Below are 20886 nucleotides of genomic sequence, written 5' to 3' on the forward strand. Positions count from 1 at the left end.
TAGTTGTAAATGAAAAATGAGTTAAATATTACTATGATAACTCCTCTATAGGATTGTGTGACTCAACCATGAAGACAAAAGAGAATCAATACTGTATTCATATGTTTTCTTTTTAAAAAAAAAACAAGTATCCAGCTGCTGAGGTCACAGTCCTTAAAGTCGAACTAGTGTTCTAGCAGCTTGTGTTACTGCAGGACCAATGACACGTTTCTTTTACCACTGGAGCATTTTCTCTTTTCCCCTGGACAGGGCCACAGTGTTGTCTAGGAAACAAAAAATCTAAACAGACTGATGTAAATTATTTAACTTGTTTTGTTATTTTTAAGCTTTCTGATTAACAAAAATTCATTTGATCTGAAATAACTTCCTTTCTTCAACATTGTTTGGTGTGCCCCGAAACAGGACATATAAACATTTTATTAAGTGAGCTGAACAGCTTTGAAGTCTCTCGCTGAACTTTCTGTAAATATTCCCATAGTCTCTGCTAGAATGCCATTCTGTAATAACTTCCCACAGCAATAAGGGACTCCCCAAAGGTCCGTTTACTCCACCTACAGCAACAGAACAATAGACAGATACTTCCTCTCTTTTGGCAAAAGCGCCTCAGTTTTGATAGAACGCTAGCCTATGCCAAGACTCTCTGTTGTTCCGTATGTGTACAACAATAACGCTGGGAACCACGCTTTTAGTGATAAAAAGACAGGATTTGTAAAACTTCCCACAGAAAAGTGGTAAAAGCTGTATAAATTAAGAACTTCTGGAAGCTATATGAACTATTGTAGAGGTTTATTAAATAACTCTTTTCCCGAGTAATATTTTTTTCCTTTATTAAACTGATAGAAAAATATATTAAAAACCAAACTAACCAGATGTCCAGCTATTAAAAATTTATTCCAAAGCAAATGGCTTCGGGTCACGTGACCGCAGGAAGGGTGGCATGGAATGGCACTCCAGCTGTGCTCCGCTGCTTCAGGCGGCACAACTGTTACCATATTCCCAAGGCAGCAGCACAAGAGGATGTCAGACGCAGAAATAATCTCTAGAAAGGGGAAGTGCTTACGGCGGAAGGAAGTCATTCACTTCCTTCTGAATGCTCCTGCTTGCCCTTTAGGCTTCAGTATGAGCCCTCCATAGGCAGGGCTACAGCCAGTGGGTTTGTAATCTCTTTCTGATTACATCTCAGTGCACTGGTGTGAAAAAGCACCCAACCTATTTCCCACTGATGTATTTGAACCAAGAGTACAATATTTAAATACAAAATGAGATAAAGGAATGAGCAAGGCAAAATTAAAGATCTCCTCTTCGGATAATAAAGGCATCAAAGCAGAAAGGATGCATTTTTTATATATTTCACCCAAATACGGCAGTTACTGAAATTAGTGGTTTGTCAGTTATTCAAAGTTGTTAGAAAATTTGAATGAAGGCCTTAAACGAGAGTTTCAGTAAAATTTAAGTGATACGTAAGCATTATGTTGACCTCTGCACTTCAGAAAACGTCACCCTTGCTGTATTTAATGGTGGTACAGTGGCCTGCACGAAATGATCTGACAGTTTTAGACAGCTTCATGGGAGATAAAAATCCACATGACAAAAGGCTACGGTAACACAGACGCAGCTGATAGACACAGCAGAAAAAACAATAGTGAGTGATGAAGCTGGTTAAACTGATGTTTTCTCCAGGCCCTAAGACACATTGATGAGGCAATGCGGGGGCCAACTGCATGTTCATTTTGCTACCGCTGTATCTGACCCATTAATAAATATCTACAAAACTATCCCAATTATCCGTGGCATAAGTATTCATTTTATAATACTAAAATCTATAGGAAAATGCATCAAATGTTTTCTTTGGTAACAGTCCTAACACCAGTATTAAGATGTGCTTGAATAGTTCTACAGAAGCTTTGAATTCATAGGAAAAGGATTGGAGAAATACAAATTTAATTGTGGAGAAACAAAGTGAATGACAAGCGGCAATCAACATAGTACAAGAAATCACTGTCTAAGAGACTACAGGACTGAAAAGTACAACTAAAACTATCCTCATATTTAAATAATTATTTCTAAAACATCTCTGTTGGGAAAAATAGTGTTTTCTCAGTTTTAGAAGCACAATTGGCAACCTGATAATCAGGATCACTTCAGAGAAATGAAGACACAATCGGTAGCTTTACAAAAAGATGTCCAAAGCTCAGGAAGGACCCAATTAAATGTTAGAAATTATAGGAGGGAGAACAAAATGTAAAGCATTACTGTGTCACTGTGTAAAACCATACTGCCCCTGACACCGTTCAGATTTGAATACCCGCTATGACTCTCATTTCCCACCTTAAAACAATGCGGCAGTACTGAAGACACTGGGAAAGGCAGAAAGAATAATTCAAATTATGGAATAGTTTCATATAAAGAATCACAGTAAAGACTAGAAGTCTTCAGGCTAGGTAACAGATAAGGGAGGAAAGGTGATGTACACTCGTCAAATCACAACTGGCACAGAGATGCTGAATAGGTACGATGCTTCTCTCTTCCCTCCAGCGCTGGTGTCATTAAAAGCAGCAGGTTCAAGCAAAGACAAGGCGGTAATTCCTGGGACGTGTCATACCTGTGCTGTGAAAACCTTTGCACCTGAACACACTGTGGCCTCTCGTATTTAGAGAGCAACTGGACAAATTCATGGACAAAACAACTTTTCAAGCCACCTCGCAATAGTGCTGATACAATGTTTAAACAAAGTGCAGCAGTGAAAAAATAGCTAACCTAAACCACACATATACAGTCTCAAGAGAAATGTATACCATTTTGTTCTGTGTCATGTTTCCAGCATAGTTACAAGCAGCATCTGACATCTGAGAGGTGACAGGCATTGCTCTGCGGAGATTAATATACAGGAACTAAAAGGCAAAGCCATTATGCCTCCTCGTCTGCTGAAAAGGCCACATTCCGCCAAGCCCCCTTTTGGAATACCACTCACCGTCAATCTGCATTAAGAGGAAGGATGAAGTAAAGCTCAGCCGCCAAGGAAAAGTCAGGCTGCTCCTCGAATAGGTGGCATAGGCAAGAACATGTGGCAACGCAGAGCGAGCTGCATTAGGCAAGTAACTCTCAAAGGTTTTATAGCAATGCTATCCCTATTTAAATCACATGTGAGAAAACAAGCACAGCAAAATCCTGACGCAGGAAGAACTTAATTTGTACAGTTTGCTCCCTTTTTTGTATTGTGGTGAATGTCAATTTGATGATCAGTCATCTAGGCCAACATGAGAGGGGGTAGGTACCTTCTTCTTGAACAGAGTACAAGACTGTCTTAAAAACGATCATCAAGAGAATGAACTTCATTTTGATATGCTGTATGTGGTTGGACTACATTTACATCTAATTTAGTCTGAAGTCACCATGTTGATAATCACATTAAGAGTCTCTTACACTTCTCAAGTCATTAATTTCTGTCTTTTGATTTTAATGCCACAAACCTGGATCTTAATCTCTAAAATAAAACTGGGTTTAAATAATGGCCCCAACACCCTTATCCCACATTGACAAACATACAAACATTTCAGCTTCATGTACAAAGGTTGGTTTCATCAATCTTAAGATTAAATTGTATATTGTCATAATACTTCCAGTACTGAACGTTTTGACTTAAGTTTTTTGAGAACCATCTTACTCTCTCGACAGTGTGAACAGTCTGTATTTGATTTAATGCAGGTAATAAATTTACTTCATAAACAGATATTTTATAAGGTAAAAAGACTACTTAATTGTAAACATTCTTGTACGACATTGGTCGTATTTGATGATGTTTTCATCAGGTCAAGGCTGAGGGCAAAAATTTGACAGCTGCTCTAAAAGTAGGTCCATGTCTTTATAATAATTTGAAGATTAACTCAAAAATGCTCACAAAGAAAAAAAAATAGTTTTGTATTTAGTACTGTAAATAGGGAAAATGTAACTTGTCTCTATAAACGACACCAAATTCCTTTCTTACTCTTTTGCAAATTTCAGTAGAGGTGCAGACATTTCTTTCTCTATGACAGTCTTGTATTTGTGTTGCCACAAATTAACATTTTTTTAAACTACTGACTAATATAAAATACTGGAATATTTTGTCATGAAAAATGTTAACTACACAAATTTTTCAAATCTATTCCTAATTTTTTAAAATCCATAGCTTTTGTGAACTGACATAATTTATCCTTTTCAGGACAGGCCTTCAGGGCAACTAACTGTGTCTGATCATCAAAGCTGGCTGGGAAAGACCAGGCAGTGCTGAAAGCGGCTGAAATAATCCTTGTAGAAAGAGAACTCCAGAAAAGAGTCTAGCTCTTTATGTCCGGTCCTGGGACAAACAAGAGCTGTTGTAGCATATCCTGGTCACAGAAATAGTTTTTATTTGTAAATTCTTGTTTGAATAAAACTAAAATGTATTTAGAGAGAAATTCACATGCATATCATTGCTAGGTATTTCTTGGGCATGACATCTATTTCTTCTTTCTGAGTGAGGATGGATTTCTGTATAATAAGAATATATTTTGAGCTGTAAATTGCTTGCTAGCCTAGAAGTTGTGATTTAAACAGTTTACATAGTATTGTCTGAGTCACCAAAAGTTAACTGAAGAACTGTTATCATAATTTATGGGATTATTATGAAATACATTATTGGAGTGTTATGAAATTTTGTTAAGCTTTTTATTTCAATGAAAAAGAATGGCAGTTATTGTTTTAAGTTGCTGAGGACAAAAGATAATTTCAGTGTGCACAGAGCTGCATAAAAACTTTCAAATATATATTATTTGCTACTGTTGATTCATATTGTTGGAATTATTTTTGACTGAGCATACCTGAATCAAAACCAAAGTGTCATCAAACATTCAAGAGGGGATATATAACATTTTGAGACAGACATCTATGACTGATGCACAAGTTCATGAACAAACACTGTATCAGTTATATTAGTGATGAAATTTTTCAAAATTTCTACCTATGAAAAGATTAAATATAGTTCTTTCAGATTGGAAATAACAGAGTGATACAGAAATAAAGCCTTTGTAATTCACGTGACCACTAATGGATTCCATTTCCTTATGATGGACATTATTGTCATATTAAATTAATGGCTAGACAAAGTATTACCTTCTTATTTATGCATTTATATTTCATAAATATTTTACAATAAGTACTTATATGTAGATCACACAATAAAACATTCACAATGTTTATGGCACATCTATTACTGCCAAAAGTTTCTGCTTGAAAATGGAAATACATTCACATACAGAAATAAGTTTGCCAGAGGCTATTAAACTACCTTAAAAAAAATAAAAGAAAAAAAAAAAAAAAGAGAGAGAGAGAGAAAAGACCCTAGGAATGACTTACTATTCCTGGCAAGACATTAAGGATTCCTGCGACACTTCTTACAGGCATTTTCAGGTTCTATGGGAGAGTTAAACTTACTGTAATAGTCAGTTACTATTTAAGCAACAATTCTGGTATTTGTGGACCACACTTTTCAAAAAGTGACTCAGCCCATTCTTAGCATGGATTCAGTTTTTGATTAGGAACGACTACAATATAGAATTAATATGCAGAAAAATACAGATGTTTGAGTAAGCTTTAGTCTTAAAACTCTTGCTATCATCAGCCAGGATTTTTTACTGTTTGCCAAGTTCCTTGTTTTGCTACATGGATTTTAACAGCCTTGCTGTCATGCATATCCCTGTTTCCATAGTACAAATTTTATTTGGCACTGCCATCTTTATTGCACATATTCTTAAACTAACAACAATGCAAGCAGAAATCTAAGCCTGTCCAGACAAATGAGAGAGCTTCTGGCAGCGTAACGTCCATTGTCTGCAATCGTTCTGACAGATCACTGAGCTCAGACAGTGCATCATACGTGCTTAAATTATGAACAAATTCCATTGATGTAAGGATAATTCTAAATGCAGAGTATTTGGCACAACTCTTGGCTTTTAAGCCTGGTCCATGGAAGGATTCAGTGATGGGCCTGAAGGGCTCCAAATTAATTCCAGACCACATCGATACAACCCTGTCTTGAAACTAGCTAGTGAGTATCTAAAATTCTCTGCAGTAGTTATTAGCATAACACTATATACTCAACACATCTGCACATCTGTTTTGGATTTCAAGAAGTATATATCAAATAAATTTGTGACTACAGATGCCTCGTTCACAACAGATTTTGTGGCACCAAAAAAGTTTTAAGCTGTGTTTATCACATCATTAAATGAATAGAAATTATTCTTCAGACAAAAGGTATTACCAAATGGAAGATTTCATACTTGAAGAGGGAAATAAAAAACCCCAAACCACAGAGCATGAAATCAGAAGACTATCTTTGCATTTGTGTAGACCCTTTCAACAGTGTTAAAATAATTAATAAACCCAAAAAGATTATTTTCCAGGTTGGAAATTGAATATGTACCTTAGGATTTTGAAAAGTGTCCAGTGATGGAGGCTATCAATTTTTTGTAATGCAACTCTGAAATGCGTTAAGACAATACAATTAGCAGAAAGCCCTGGGTACCTCCTTGTTTCACAGTGAGCAGCGAATATGAATGGATTTGTATTTCTTCTTAATATTGTGCAAAATCACATAGGTGAAAGTTACAAATAAGTTACTCTCAAACAGAATGCTCCTTTTATCAGATTCTGTATTCTCACTATTGCCTTTACACAATACTGAAAACACATTATTTAATTAGTTTCAGACAAAAATAGTCTTCTCACCACTAAAGCTAAACATTAAGTTAATTTGTTTAGGATCTTATCCAAAACCCACTTACACAATGTAATTTGAAGTATGCTCTGATACTGCTTCCTTATCAATAATTACCAGTTTTCACCCAGATATATGGCTTGCCCTTTCATAATGTAGCTTTCTACTGAAGTGGTATCAATATATATTTCTAATGCAAATTAAACTCATCAATCTTTTCTTCAGAATATATTCAACCTCAGTTTTAAAATTCACTGAGTTACAATCTTTATATCATTATAATTTTTTTCACTGACTTCAGTATAGCCACAGTTTTACTTAGATGACATGTTGACCATGGAAGTCAGTACTGCCACATTTAAATCAAATCAAGAATGTATATACAGTTTATTTCTGCTTTTATTGAAAACTGTTTGGTATGTATGTATAACTCGAATTTTCATATCATAGCGTTTGCTTTGTGAATTTAAAGAATTAATCTAGATTAACGTTGCCTGCAGCAACATATTTGTGAATGGTCTTCTGGGTTTTGGCTCAAATCTGATTAGCCACAAAGAAGAAAAGAAATTTAAAAAACACTACAGGACTTGACAGAATGACAAATGTATTATGCACATTCGTATTTTTGCAAAAGGTTTTAATCATACGGTGTTGTGCAACTGTAGCATACAAGTGCAATGACAGCAATACTTCATTGCTTAGGAGTGGTTTACCTCTCCTTTAATAGACTTTTGAGCTTTGGTATCAAATTGACCAACTTTCTCTGGTTTCTAGCCACGGATGAACTCATTACAAAGTGAAGTGAATGTGAATTTCATAGAACGTTTCTCAGCTCAGGAAATGCCATTTCTTAAGTTGCACTTACACACATACACATGATCACCATTTTAAGGTCTTTTCTTTAAACAGTTGGTAACAGTTTTAATATACATATCTCTAGCTTTGCATGTGTTGTTCTTCTTCCATCTTTTTCTTTCTCAATGCATGCCTCTTTCCACGATTAGTGTAAGTTATGACGGACCTGTGATGAACATTCACAAACACTTCAAAGCTCAAGTACCACTTCTGGCCACTCAAAAATTGTTCAGAAACAGAGGAAACAACTATAACATTCATATCCTACTTGAAAACTAATACATAAAGGAGGAAAAAATATTAACAAACCCTTCAAGATACTATAGTATCAACAAAAAACAAGAAGCCACCAGCCTGGAAGCACAGTGCTGAAACAGCTGTCAGATAGATTGAGCTGATAGAGGAGCCCAGCGCCATCCAGGAAATAGAGCAGAATTCCAGACGATGAGGCCAGGGAAAGGAAAATTAGCTTTTCTGTGTATCACATGGCAAATTGAGTCTACTTTGCCAATTCAATTTGCCTTTTATTTGTTCTTCTATTAATTAGGGTATTTCTCTGAAGGGAAAAAAAAAAACCCCAAAAGCATTTACAGGCATTTAAAAGAAAGAAAAAGGATTTCAATAATGAAGTTGAACGGAGAAGTTGAACAGAAAAGTTGAAATCATGTCCGATCTGCCTTATGTTCATCCTTAGCAATCAGAATGATCATCGCTGTCCTATTTTATCTTTCAAAATAACTCTGAAGATTAAAAAACATATGCGTGGTTGACAATGCATCTGTCTCTAACAAGTGATTACAAAAGGGACTGGAAGACACTTGAGTAAAAAGCATGGCATTTCCTATTGGTGTCCATGGGAAGAATAGTTCTTGGTTAACCACATTCTTGTAGAAGTCTCCAGAACTTTGTCATGGACTTCCTGCTTGTGATATGAATGCCTGAAGAGACCTAATCTGTTTTCCGGCTCATTCAAGAACCCGGCAGATTGCTAGCTGATACACTATACTTCTGGGGAGGACAGCATGCGTCCTTCTGATCTCAAGTCACCCAAGGACAACTTCTAGCTAAGCAAGCAAGCATCTGTTACAAAGACCTGGAAGAATGGGTAATCAGAAGAACATTCCAAGAATAATATTGCTCAGACTCAACGACAAAAAGTCCATAATTCAAAAAAAGGTCAAAACTTCACTAAACAACCAGTAGAAAAGTAAGCTATTTCCTACTACTTCTGCTTGCTTACGGTACAGTGTTCCAGTTTACACCCCTTTGTGGTCCATATCGCTCCTTTAGAATGGATGTTAAAGAACCTTTTTCTTTATAATTGTTTTATTCTCCCTGGAAACACAGAAGCCAAGAAAATTGCCTAAGAAATAAGGAGGTGAAAGCACAGACTGCCGTCCCTGCTGCGTCAAGTGAGGCTTGCAGGATTGTTCTACATGACATATGACCCTCAATAATTGGAGTGTCAAACTTCTGGCAAAAATCTTTGGGCAGTAATCTGATAAAGGTCACCAGATGGTGAAAAATCTTGTGGATGCAGTTTGAGAAGCACACAAGGTAGTTCCAAATGTGGAACTGAAGCGAGGCTGAGAAGCCCAGTCTTTTATGGAGCACAAGTAACCCAGGAGTTCTCAGAAAAGTAGCCTTGGAACATACTTAGGAAGCACGGAGAGGAGGTGAAGGTCTAGACCACAGGGAGATCATTTCCTTAAGAATGTGATAATATGGCAATACGCTGTGTTAGAGCTCTCTGGAAGACCAGTAGCATGAAGCTGTAGGTCTGACAAGCTTCTTCAATTGCCGCACTGGTCATGGAGCTGACCCACTGCTAAGGCCTTGCTCAGGAATTAGAATGTCCCAAGTATGGGGTTTCATCTTTGTCTAGAGTACAGCTCTTTCCCATCCTGACTGAAACAGGGTGTTCACAAGTAATTCTTCAGTTGCGTTAACAGGATAATAAGCTATTTTAATGCTACTTGGTCCTGAAGAACCCACAAACCTAATTAACAAATACTCCTGAAGCCGGTGTTAATGACCTCAGTGGACAAAAAGCAAAGCTTCCCAGGAACACAGGCTATCAGAGCAAAGGGAATGGTTATCTGAGATTAAAAAACAATTGCCAAGATCAACGCACCTCTCAAAACCCCAGTGCAGAACCTAAACAGAGTAGAATAAAAATACCAGCAGTAGCTAAAACTCTCTTAGCTGTAAAAAAAATGGAAAAAGTTTCAAAACTGGGAGTCAGCTTTCCACACACCACGGGTACTACATGAAATGAAGGACCATTTTGAATCAGTAGATGTTTCAGAGCAACTGAGTAAGAGAGTATTGCGCTTATTGTCACACTGCCATTATGCAGCTGGTTGACACTCGTGCATGCTCCTGCTGCTATCAATGAGATTATCTGACAGATAAGCTCTCAGTGTGAACTCAAACACAGATCAGCTGATAAAAAGAACACTGAATCCTTGCCTATAAGCAAACAAAGTGTAAGTGTACTATTAATCATCCAGGAAGCTTTTAAAGAAAGCTAGCCCTTAGAGAGCCCCATAGCCTATCTATATGGAAAAAAAGAGGGGGGAAAGGGGTAGGGGGGAAAGGCGGGGGAGATGACAGATTTCTTATCAGAAGAAATGGCTTTTGACTCTTGGAACACATTGTTTATATTCTACATCTAAAAAAGTTACATTTGCACTTGTGAACTATGTTCAGTGATTAAGTAATTAACACGGAATTACATGGAAAGTACCTGATTCTATTGGTTAAGGTTCATGTAAGTTAAATTTCTGTAAGACATTTTGCCATTTAAGACTGACTTTCTGAGTAGCTGGGAAAGCATGGCCTGACTTCACAAACATCTTATAAAAGGTCATGTTCATTTATAAAAATAGTTTATATGTGTTTCAGATTAACACAAACAGAAAACAAATGTACTTGCTCTGGCAACTGGAATCTTGTTACCTTACGTATAGCATAATAAACCATTATATACTCATTTAATTTATGTCCCAAGCCAATATATTTCTGTATCTGCTATAAAAACAAAGGCTTTTAGCTAGACCTCTCAGAAGCATGATCCTGTTTATAGATCATAATTGCCTAAAGCCTCAGTATAAAAAATACATACTAAGGCAGCATTCCTGCCTATCTAAGGTTCTTTTATTTTGCTGGGCAGTGTACAGAATCAGGCCTCTCAACTCAAAACCTGAATGTTCCTTAGTCATTTTAATTTACATGCCAGACTAATATATTTTACAGCAATTCAACGTTTTTCTATTCAGAAATATGTTACTTGCACCGTTAGATTTGGTACAGACCTATTTGTGTAGGAGACCTGGCTGGGGATGTAACTAGATAGGATAGGTAACTGCTCTGTGTACATTTTAACAATTCCTAAACTACACAGTATATAAATTGAGTCTGGAAAACGAGTATCTTTTTTTCCCTAAGTATCAGAAGGCATTGAAAGTTTAACTAAATGTTTCCTTAAAAGTGGAATGCCGTTTTCCTTCTTCCTTCAACCCCTCTCAGAACTTGCATGAAAAATGCATCAAATCGTGACAAGGGGACATGTTAATAAATGAAAGCAAAATTAAGTTTGTGTATAACAGATAGAGTCCTCATTTAAGCATTAAAAAAAGCAAAAATGCCAAGTATCTAATATTTTAAACAAACAGGGCTGTGTAAGTAACTTCACAGTAAGTAATCAAGGGCAAAACTGAAGAATATAAAATATTGTTTAAATCCAACCTTTACCAAAACTACCTGGCATCTGATGTTTTACCTTAATATAGAAGTGCCTCAGAATTAACAGCAGCAATTTGAATATGTGATGTAAGCAAGTACAGTTAAAGTACGTCACTCAGCTTCTTTGGTATTTGGCTAACCCCCTGGTACATAGATTTTTTTTTTGTAATTCCTATATATCAGATAATGAAAGCAGTGTGTAGTGTTTTAAATCCCAAAGGTTGCATGCATCTAGGAGACTTACATTTAGGAAACTACTACATTGCAATAAGCCTTACAATAATTAAGTACTAAAAACTGATGTGGCCAGGCATCACAAACTTTCAAACCATTATCAAGCACACATTTGTACTAAGCAGTAACTATTATGAATATTAGAGTCTTTATAATTAGTAGCAGTCACAGAGAAACAGATTCTAACTCAGCAAATTTTACAAATCAGCAAGTAAGCAAACAATAATAAAGGGTAATACAGGTACATGTTCACTTAATTTACTAATTGTACTGCTTGTTTGCTATGCTTTTTTCCCTTGCAATATATTAGCATAATATTCACATCTAATAAACATTCTAATTCTAGTAAAGAAGACATTTGAGTATAGCAATAAGAGTAATCAAGTAAACATAGCACTGTAGTTTGTTGTAGATCAGCACTTGTGAATACTGAAGCAGTGAAATCCATTATGCAATATCTATTAATCTTGAAAAAAACCTGAATGCTAAATAAGTAAAAACCTCTGTAACTCAGTTCATGGTCCGTGTTACGCTAACAGCTGTAATAAAATGAGATGCGTGTGTTTCATGTAACTTCCAACTGATGTAACATTTTTTCCAAATGTAATTAAAATTCCACCAAGGTTGAACTAGACAGATTTTCAGGTCTCTAAAAACCCTAAAGATTTTATTCCATGCTTCGATAAAGTCTTACACAACAGGAATCATTATGGAATGGTATACATGATATTGCAAGTACATGATAAATAAGAAATCAGTTCATGATATAAACTTAAACGTAGCTCTGCACTGATACAGTGTTTGAGTTTGTTATATTATGCATCAGTTGTTACTACCTAGTTATTACTAATTGAGCATAAGTGCAAAGGTATCATAATGTAAACTTCTGGGTTTGATTAATTAGCTCCAGTAAAACCTATTGCTGTGTCCAGTTCACTCTTCCAAGATCCTTTCAGACTGTTAATTCAAGCAGGAAAAATTCCAAAGCAATAAAAGAACCCTTCTAAATGTATTGCTTTCGTTATTGCAGGTCAATTATTATTCTTCTGTTACAAGAAAGAATCAAAAAGTGCACAGGGCCGATTGTTCCTACAGGATTACTTTGTACCCCAGAATGCTGGACACATTTGAGCTACAGATAAGCACATAAAATTTAATCAAGTGAAGTTTAAACACTTGTATATTAACTAGATTCAGAATTTGTAAGATTTCCATAGCATACCCTCATTTTTGGTTACATAGCCAATTCAGACACGTTAACAATAGGGGAAGAGAGGTTTTTTGTGATGGACTGGTCTTTGCTGCTTGGGTAAGCCCCACAGAGATGAGCAATATTTTGTAAAAGAACCTATTTATTCTTAGTCATAACAAAAAGGAACATCTTGGAAACATTTAAATACATTTTCACATGCAACTGTTCTTCCTCTTGGTGCAACATCATGCCTACAGGTAATAAGCACTAGTTTTGAGCACAAAAATAGCTGAGTTAAATGATCAAGCCACTTACCTGTTACTTGATCTTGTAAAACTGCTGTCTGCTTTACCTGTTTGCCATTGACAGCTAAATACAATGCCTCAATGCCTGTAAAGAATCAGGATACATCATTGTGCCATACAGAGGAAGGAAAAGTAGCAAACCCATCAGAGTTGCAAAACCATTTCACGCCTTTAGTTGGTGTGCAGTTTCTGATACGGTTCTGAGTTTTCTTAAGCTACAAGCATGCAGTGGGTGCTGCTTTCAATAACCTGCCAGCAGTGAGAGAGAAGGGGGGCTTCAGCTAAGATGCTAAAAGAGCAGGCTCATCAATTACTGCAGCTGCATGCAGTATTGATTAGGAATGCTAAACGGGCTTATTGCATTGTAAGGGGAAGAAAAGTAACTTGGAGCTACAAAAATAGATTTAAATAGAAAAGATTTCTGAGGCAAGTTGTTTGAAACTGGAACACTTTTGCTACATGACTTCCTCGGCAATATAGAAGGCTGAGGTTACAGAAGGATGATGAAAAACTTGATCTTAACAATTAATAGAAATAAAATTAGCCTAAGAAATACTGGTGCTGTGCTTAGGTTTAGAGGACAGACATGAAACATGTAAATTTATCATTTTAAAATGAGACGATTTCTGTCTCCTACCACAATTTATTGCTGTCTGCTTTTTTATTCAGATGAATTCCTTCTGTGCTTAGAATGACAGAATACTTCCACACTAATGAGCTAATTAGCTTAATTGCATAATTTTGCTATTTCTTATTAATCTCATGTTGCATTTCCAGAAGAAATAGTTACTAAGTCACAATTACAGAATTCTGATACATTTCTCCTCCTTTTTGGGGCAGGGGGTGCGGGAGAGTTACATTTACATGTCGTCTTCTGGACATTTGCTTACCCAGATGTCTTATTAGACCATCATTACTTTGAATGGTAAACCCAAATTGATCTCCAACAATGTCAGAAATCAAGATAATGGTATATAATACTTTATGATAACCTTTGAATGCTTAATATTGCAGACAATAATCTTAGTTTTTATTCAAGAGGTAAGGTATTGCATATATTTCCACATATTTTCTGTCAAAGCACTATTATTCAGGCATCTGCAGCCTGATACTTTGAGTCAAAGCTTCAGTTTTATTTAATTAAGAACAAAAGAAATAGTGAATATGTTAGTACTAGTTCTTTCTAGGTCCAAGCTTTTACAGTATTTACTGTAAGAAAGCATTGAGTATGATGCATTTCTGAATACATTAAGGCCTATAAGGATTTCATACACATAACTGAATGAAATAATACAGCCAGACAAAACAGTTGAGGTTATACTCAAGCATGTGCTGAAACACAGGCCAGACCCTGAAGAGGTATAACTCAGCACAATTTCTCTACTAGGTTGTTTTACGTCTGCTGCCAATATAATGCAATTTTAGCAATTTAACAGAATTTAAATGAATGTTAATTAACAAGGACCTGTCTTAATGATTTAGGGTCAATAAAACGGGTATTGGAAAGATGTGGAAATGAGAGAAGCTGACTGAGCGATTCAGCTTACTCTTTTCTCCTCTCTCCCTCCCAATAAATGACCTGACTTGGACTGATTTTTGATCTTTTTCAGAATATATTTATGCATCTGATGCTCATGTGGTAAGTCAGACTTCTGTGAAAAAACAAACCAGCTCCCTAGTTAGACTGAATCTTTAGTATTATTAACGAGCAGAGTGCATAAAATGCCTCTATTTCAATTCAAGACAGAAACATCTATTAGCAAGTTAAGGACCGAATTGCCATTGAAATATTAGTATGTATTTTTAAGTTTAATGCAATTTAACTGAAGTTGTAGATTTTGTAATAGAACATGATTCAGCATAACGTAAACTTCTTACAGAGAGATGCTACATATGTAGCATCACCTATTTGCTGTTTTATTATTACTCTTCAGTTTTGCTTATACCATAGAATGACAAATTGTACTTGAATATTAGCTTTGAAAAAATGAAACCTGGCAAAAATTTCACTTTTGACAAATTCCTGCATTTTTATTATAAAAAAATTAAACTATCTTGCTATTCCCCAAATAAGCTCATGTAAAAAAATCAGTACCTTATATAATTACCCAGTTCTCTAATATCTTAGAGCCAGAATTTCGGCAGCTATTTTTTAAACTTGATATCCCATTAGTTTTATTAAGAAATAAGCATCCAAATTCATGGTAGCTTGGGCAAAGAACCAGCTAAAGACCTCCTCCTTTATTTAAATGCCTATTTCTGAATGACTTCTCAAATACTCTTTTTTTAAAATGTATACATTATATATTGCATAAAAAAGATGTTTTACAAAGTTATGCAATTCCTTTAAAACTTTCTATAAAGCTAATATGAAGTGTTAGACTATTAATGTTATTTGAAGGAATACATACGTGGCCTGAATATTGAAATCACATCAGCATCAAGAGATTCTGCTTGTAAAACATTAAAAATCATTGTCTATTGACAATTTCACCTTTAAAGTGAGACGTAAGGTATGACCAAAATACATTCCAGCTGTAGAATTGCACATCATTACATGCTTATCTGGAGATGCATGTGTTGGTCCATTTCAGAAGAGTCCCAGGTTTGTTCAGACGAGGAGGGTGATTGCGTAGATTTACAATACAGCAGCAGAAGCATCTGCATACAGCACCAGAAGCCAGCATACTGCCGCTTCTCTTCATAAAAACAAAAATACGGGCACCAGAAAAAAAATGAGAGCCCAGACCAAGATTTGTGTCCTAGTTTCTGAAGTGTTAAATTAGGCCAATGCGGTATTTCTGTTACTCACTGATTCTTCCTTAAAGTTTGTTGCTGCCAAGCTACAGCTTGGATCATTGGACCGAAGTTTTCCTTCGCCAGAAATGGGAAATCTCATCTAACAATGGCATATCATAGTGGCTCCATCCTTGTAGCACTACCACACACACCTTTTAAGCAGAAAGGTGCTATATCTACTCAAGATGTCTTGTCACAGAAGGAACCACTTTCTCTGCTACTCCTTTCCAGTTTTCTTTGCCATGTGCCTGTTTTTGACAAATTAAACTAAAAGATGTAATCTGTAGTAACTTGGTCTTTGCTGCCACATGATGAAGATCAAAATGTAACTTACCTTTGAAAGTGAGTGCTCTGCTTCATGTGGAATACAGCTGGAATCTCTTTCCCACCCTTAGACAGGACAAATACATTAACACCATCTTACTGCAAGTATACTGACATCATGCATAGTAAATACACTTGCGCAAGAAGCCTCTTTTACCTGTTGTTTTTTGGTTTTAATTCCCTTAGTAACTGCATCTCAGTACCCTTCAGCCACTTGTTTCCATTACGCCAGGTTGCCTGTGAACCACTGCAGATCTCTTCTAGGCCTTCAGTGCTGAGCACATACGAACATCTTAGCCGTTGATATCACAGCCTGCTTTCAAAGGACACAGATAAATACAAAAACACCCAAACTGCTCTAGTTCCTCGCTGCAGCACGTTTCTACAGTTGACCAAACAGAGCAGCCACAGTGTTTGCTAGAACACGAACTCAGAAAGATGATACGTAATGCTGGGGTTTCTCCAAACCTTCGTTCAAGTTTGGTCAAGACTTTTGATTTCCCCAAGTGAACCAGACTTGTATAGGTTTTCTGGAAGTCTAATACTTATTTTGTTTGTTGTTTCTTTTTTGCTAACTGATTAGGGCTGTAACAATGCCATTTCTTTATTCATTCAAGCATCTGATGTAAAACAGATAACAAAGTTGACACAGTTACTGCCTGCATCATCTTAACTGTCTTTATATGAATTGAAAAATTAACTTCTAAAACTGTAATATTCAAAGAAAAAATAATTAAACCCATGGTATTCAGACATCAACTTCCTCAGGGATATGAATGAAAGAAAAGCAGCATATGCAGTAACTTATTAACTCAGAGTTCCAACACATGTCCTCTGTTCCCACCTTTTTTTTTTTTTTTTTAAATATGCCCTCTGCACTACCCCAGCTTCAGGTAGTAGGATATTGTTCCCTGAACAAGGCATCAATTTACCCATTCTTCAGTCATACACAAGAATTTCTACGCAAATGATCCCAGCTTATGATTAGAAAGCCAAGTTATTTAAACCACATAGCTGGTTTAAATTTCTTTTGTTTCCAATTTCAAAGGACACTTTGTTTAAAGAACTTGATTACATCTAAGGCCGTTATTAAAAATGAATCTCAAATAGAACAGATGCATATTGGCCGAGATAAAGTTCAGTCCCTGAGAAGCTGTCAACCGTATCTGAGACAATTTTGTCACAGAGATACACTAAAAGGAGAATCTAGAAAACACTGATATGTCTCAATTTCCTGAAATATTACCCTGTGAAAGTTTCCAAATTAGGCACCATATTCTTAATCTCTTTCCCCATGGAAAAAGGGCAAGGATTACCATCTGGGCACAATTACAAACAATAGTATTTAGATCCTATTATTATTACATTGATGAATACAGCATGGAAGGGTTGAAGAGAAACTTTAAAGAAGACTCTCTAGAATTTGATTAACCCTTCTGTGCTGGTACAAGGGAAAGCACAAAATGTTTTTCTGAAGAGCTGGGCAACTATGTCCAAAGTTATTAAACAGATGCAAAAGCTGTCCCCACAGTGAGAAACTGATCAGAATCACAGGACTAAATTAGGAAGGAATAATCAAATGTTTGTATTTGACGTGTCTTAAGAACAGAAGACCACAACTTGGTTGTACTTTGAAGTGACAACCACAGCGATTTTGAGCAGGGCTGATCCCTGTGCATACTAAGATTACAGGGCACAAGCAGCCAGGGCATTGACCAAAAAAAAAGAAAAATAAAAATTGAGCGGTGCAAACAGAACGGAATGATTAAAACTTAGAAATATTCAAGTGGATGTGGTAAGATTTAGCATGTTCTGGATGTGTGGGTCAAAGGAGAAACAGGCCAAAGAAGATGCCAAAATTATGGCCTTGAGCGAAGAGAGTCATGGTTGTACCCTCTGTTCTTTCTAGTTATTCTGATTTGGAACAAAGAATAGACAATAAAAACAATAACTCATTAATTTGAAATATTATAGCCCAATTTTCATTTATAAGCATATCCAATAGCAACTGAAGACATTTCCTTGTATGCCGAGGCCATAGAACCTTATGGTACCTTAAGAACTAACCAAAATCACTGAGCTACTTCTCTTCTTTTGCTAGTGAAACTGGAAGATGTCAAGAAAATTACATTACCCTGAAATTAATGTCTTCATTCCAATTTAAATGAAACATTTTATGTTTTTCTGCATTTGTTTAATAGTAAAAGAAAAGGTATTTCTTTATTCTACAAATTATTCTGTTGCAAGGAGAAATTTAGTTAATGTTCTTCTAATTTATGATAGATGCTAAACTACTGAAACCACGTTTTCTTTTTACTGCAATTGTTCATGATTAGATTGCTAAACTCTCAGGACAGGGGCCTGGAATATGCTAGGAAGTGCACTGTTAGGCAACAGTGGCGCTACTAGAGAACAACTATACTCCCATTACATTTGAGTGAATTGTGTATACATTTCTTCAGGGTGTTTTTGCACAGACATGCCACAGAAATAAAAGCTAATTAATTAATGATAAATGATCTGAACACAAATAAATAGTGAGGTGGTGAAGTATGCTCTTGGTACTAATTTACTGAGAGTAGTAGAACAGAGGTGGCTGAGGGAATCTGCACACAGCCTCCCAATCCTGAGTGCACAGGCAGGTGAAATTTAGTGTAGAGAACTATACTGTAAACACAGGGGAAAAAAAATCCTATCCTTGCCTATAAAACTATCTAGCGGACGTAAATGTTAACTGTCAGAAAATAGATCCTGGGATCTATATAGTTAATGCCATGAAAACAATGTTCAATATTTGTTCAGTGCTCAACAGAGCAACTTACTACAATGCTCAGTTTATCTGCTTTCTCCCTTCCCTAACAGAGCAAGAAAAATAAATGACAGCCATTATAAGGAAAAAACTGGATAATGACATGAAAACCATTATATTGACTGCTTTTATGTCTTCAACACTGTGTGTAACTCCTGGTCTCCTCATCTCCAAAACCATATAGCAGTGCTCAGGAAAAAAAATAATTAAAAGAAGACATTAATAGTAACGTGAAAAAATCAAATGGACTAAAACTCTGCAACCTGGAAAATACAAGACTGAGGCAAGATACAAAATCATGAGTTGAAGGGAGAAGGTAACCAGAGAGCAGCTGTTCATTGTCTCTACCAAAATGGCAAGAATATCATCTTAAGCCAGACAGGAAACTTTAAAAAACCCAAACTCACGTTTCACACAACGCAGTCAGGTTGCATTGAGCAAGGACCTCTTCCTGTCGTACTCTGCCCTTGCCAAAAGCCTACATTGACTTAGAAAAAAAACCCCAACGATTGGACAAATTTGTGGAATAAAAATATACTGAGAATCATTAAAAGTAAGGCACTGCTTCTGATTTTGAGAGTGCTGAAGCCACAGACGGTTGCATTCAGGTATTAAGGGATCATACAATGTCCTTCCTTAGGCACTTTCTACTGTCCACTGACACATATGCTCAGATATGATGTTATAATGAAGATGACGCTATCTAACTATTTCTGTAATGCATTTATTTATAGCTGAATTCAAGGGAATTGAGAAATAAAGGATGTGTGCGTAGCAGCAAGGTATGTCTCAGCCTTGAAAACATTTACACACACACTGAATGTGCCCAACCGAGACCATTAACATACGAATGGAAGTAAATGTAAGAATATAACCCGCAAAGGAGCTTTGTGTTTTCTCTTTTGAGGACTTTTTAACACGGGTCTTGTACCCAGTCAGGACAGAATTTTTCTTTTTTTTGGGGGGGGGAAGGAGCGTGGGCGTATCGCTAACAGGAGGTGGTGCACAACAGCGTGCAAACCCATCGCTTCGTTTTGAGCAACACATCACTGCTTACCCCAGCCTGCTTCCGTGCAGAAGCGGCCCTGCCGCCGCACGCCGCGTTTCCCGCCGGTCCCCCGGGCGGTTTGTGGCAGCCGCGGGCCCAGCACGGCGGCAGGGCCGGAACCCCCGCTTCCAGTGCGCGAGCAAAAACTGCAGCCACCGACAGACCCGGTTTCTAAAGCAGCTTTAGTAAGGCAGCGTAGCACGACGGGGAAACGTGGCGCAGAGAACAAGTATTTTAAGCAACGAGGTAAAGATGCACAGTTGCAGTTTCGCAAGTGCTAAGCCCCAGCTCTTCCAGAAGCAAACAGCCGGGACGAAGCAGCAAAGCCGCCGCGCAGAGCCCCGTCGGGGGCCGGTCTGCACCGACGGCGGGACAAACGCTTGCAACAGTTTGCTGCAAAGTGATTTAGTTTGATCCGTTCCGAAGGGATTAGCTGTGCAAATAACGAAACCTGGCCCTTAGGTTGCTGGAAACTTCGCTAACAAAAGCTAACAAAGACGGAAAAAAAGTGTAGAAAATGACTCTCGCCCATACTTACTTTTCAGGTGTCTAAAAAAAAAAAAAAAAAAAAAAAAAAGAGGGACGGTCCTTAAAGGGAAGCCGCTGCGGCACTCGGTGCGCGCTGGAGCCGGACCAGGGGCGGCACGGCAAGGCGAGATGCGAGGGGCCGGGGCAGCGGCAGCTGGGGGGGCGTCCGCTCCCCCCCGCCGGGAGCGCGCACGCCCGGGAAGAGCCCCTCGGGGTCCCTCCGCCGTTGCGGGGAGCCGGGCCCGCGGCCCCGCCGGCACCCCTGGGCTCGCCTCGGGCGGGAGGCTCGCGCCGGGGCCGGAGCGCGTG

General features: G+C 37.3%; 1 long non-coding RNA gene across 5 annotated transcripts; it reads right to left on the reverse strand.

Annotated features, from left to right (window-relative positions):
- Positions 1 to 769: 769 nt before the first annotated feature.
- LOC130156099 (uncharacterized) lies at positions 770 to 20862 on the reverse strand. Of its 5 annotated transcripts, XR_008824320.1 has the most exons (4): positions 16350 to 20862; positions 16203 to 16258; positions 13080 to 13154; positions 770 to 7757 (listed from the first exon to the last, which is right to left on the reverse strand). It is a non-coding gene; the product is annotated as an uncharacterized LOC130156099 (long non-coding RNA). The 5 variants fall into 5 exon arrangements; XR_008824319.1 differs by having other exon boundaries at positions 13080 to 16258; XR_008824318.1 differs by having other exon boundaries at positions 16203 to 20862.
- Positions 20863 to 20886: the final 24 nt, after the last annotated feature.

The sequence above is a fragment of the Falco biarmicus genome, chromosome 10 (genome assembly GCF_023638135.1).
Source record: "Falco biarmicus isolate bFalBia1 chromosome 10, bFalBia1.pri, whole genome shotgun sequence".
NCBI classification, from domain to species: domain Eukaryota; kingdom Metazoa; phylum Chordata; class Aves; order Falconiformes; family Falconidae; genus Falco; species Falco biarmicus.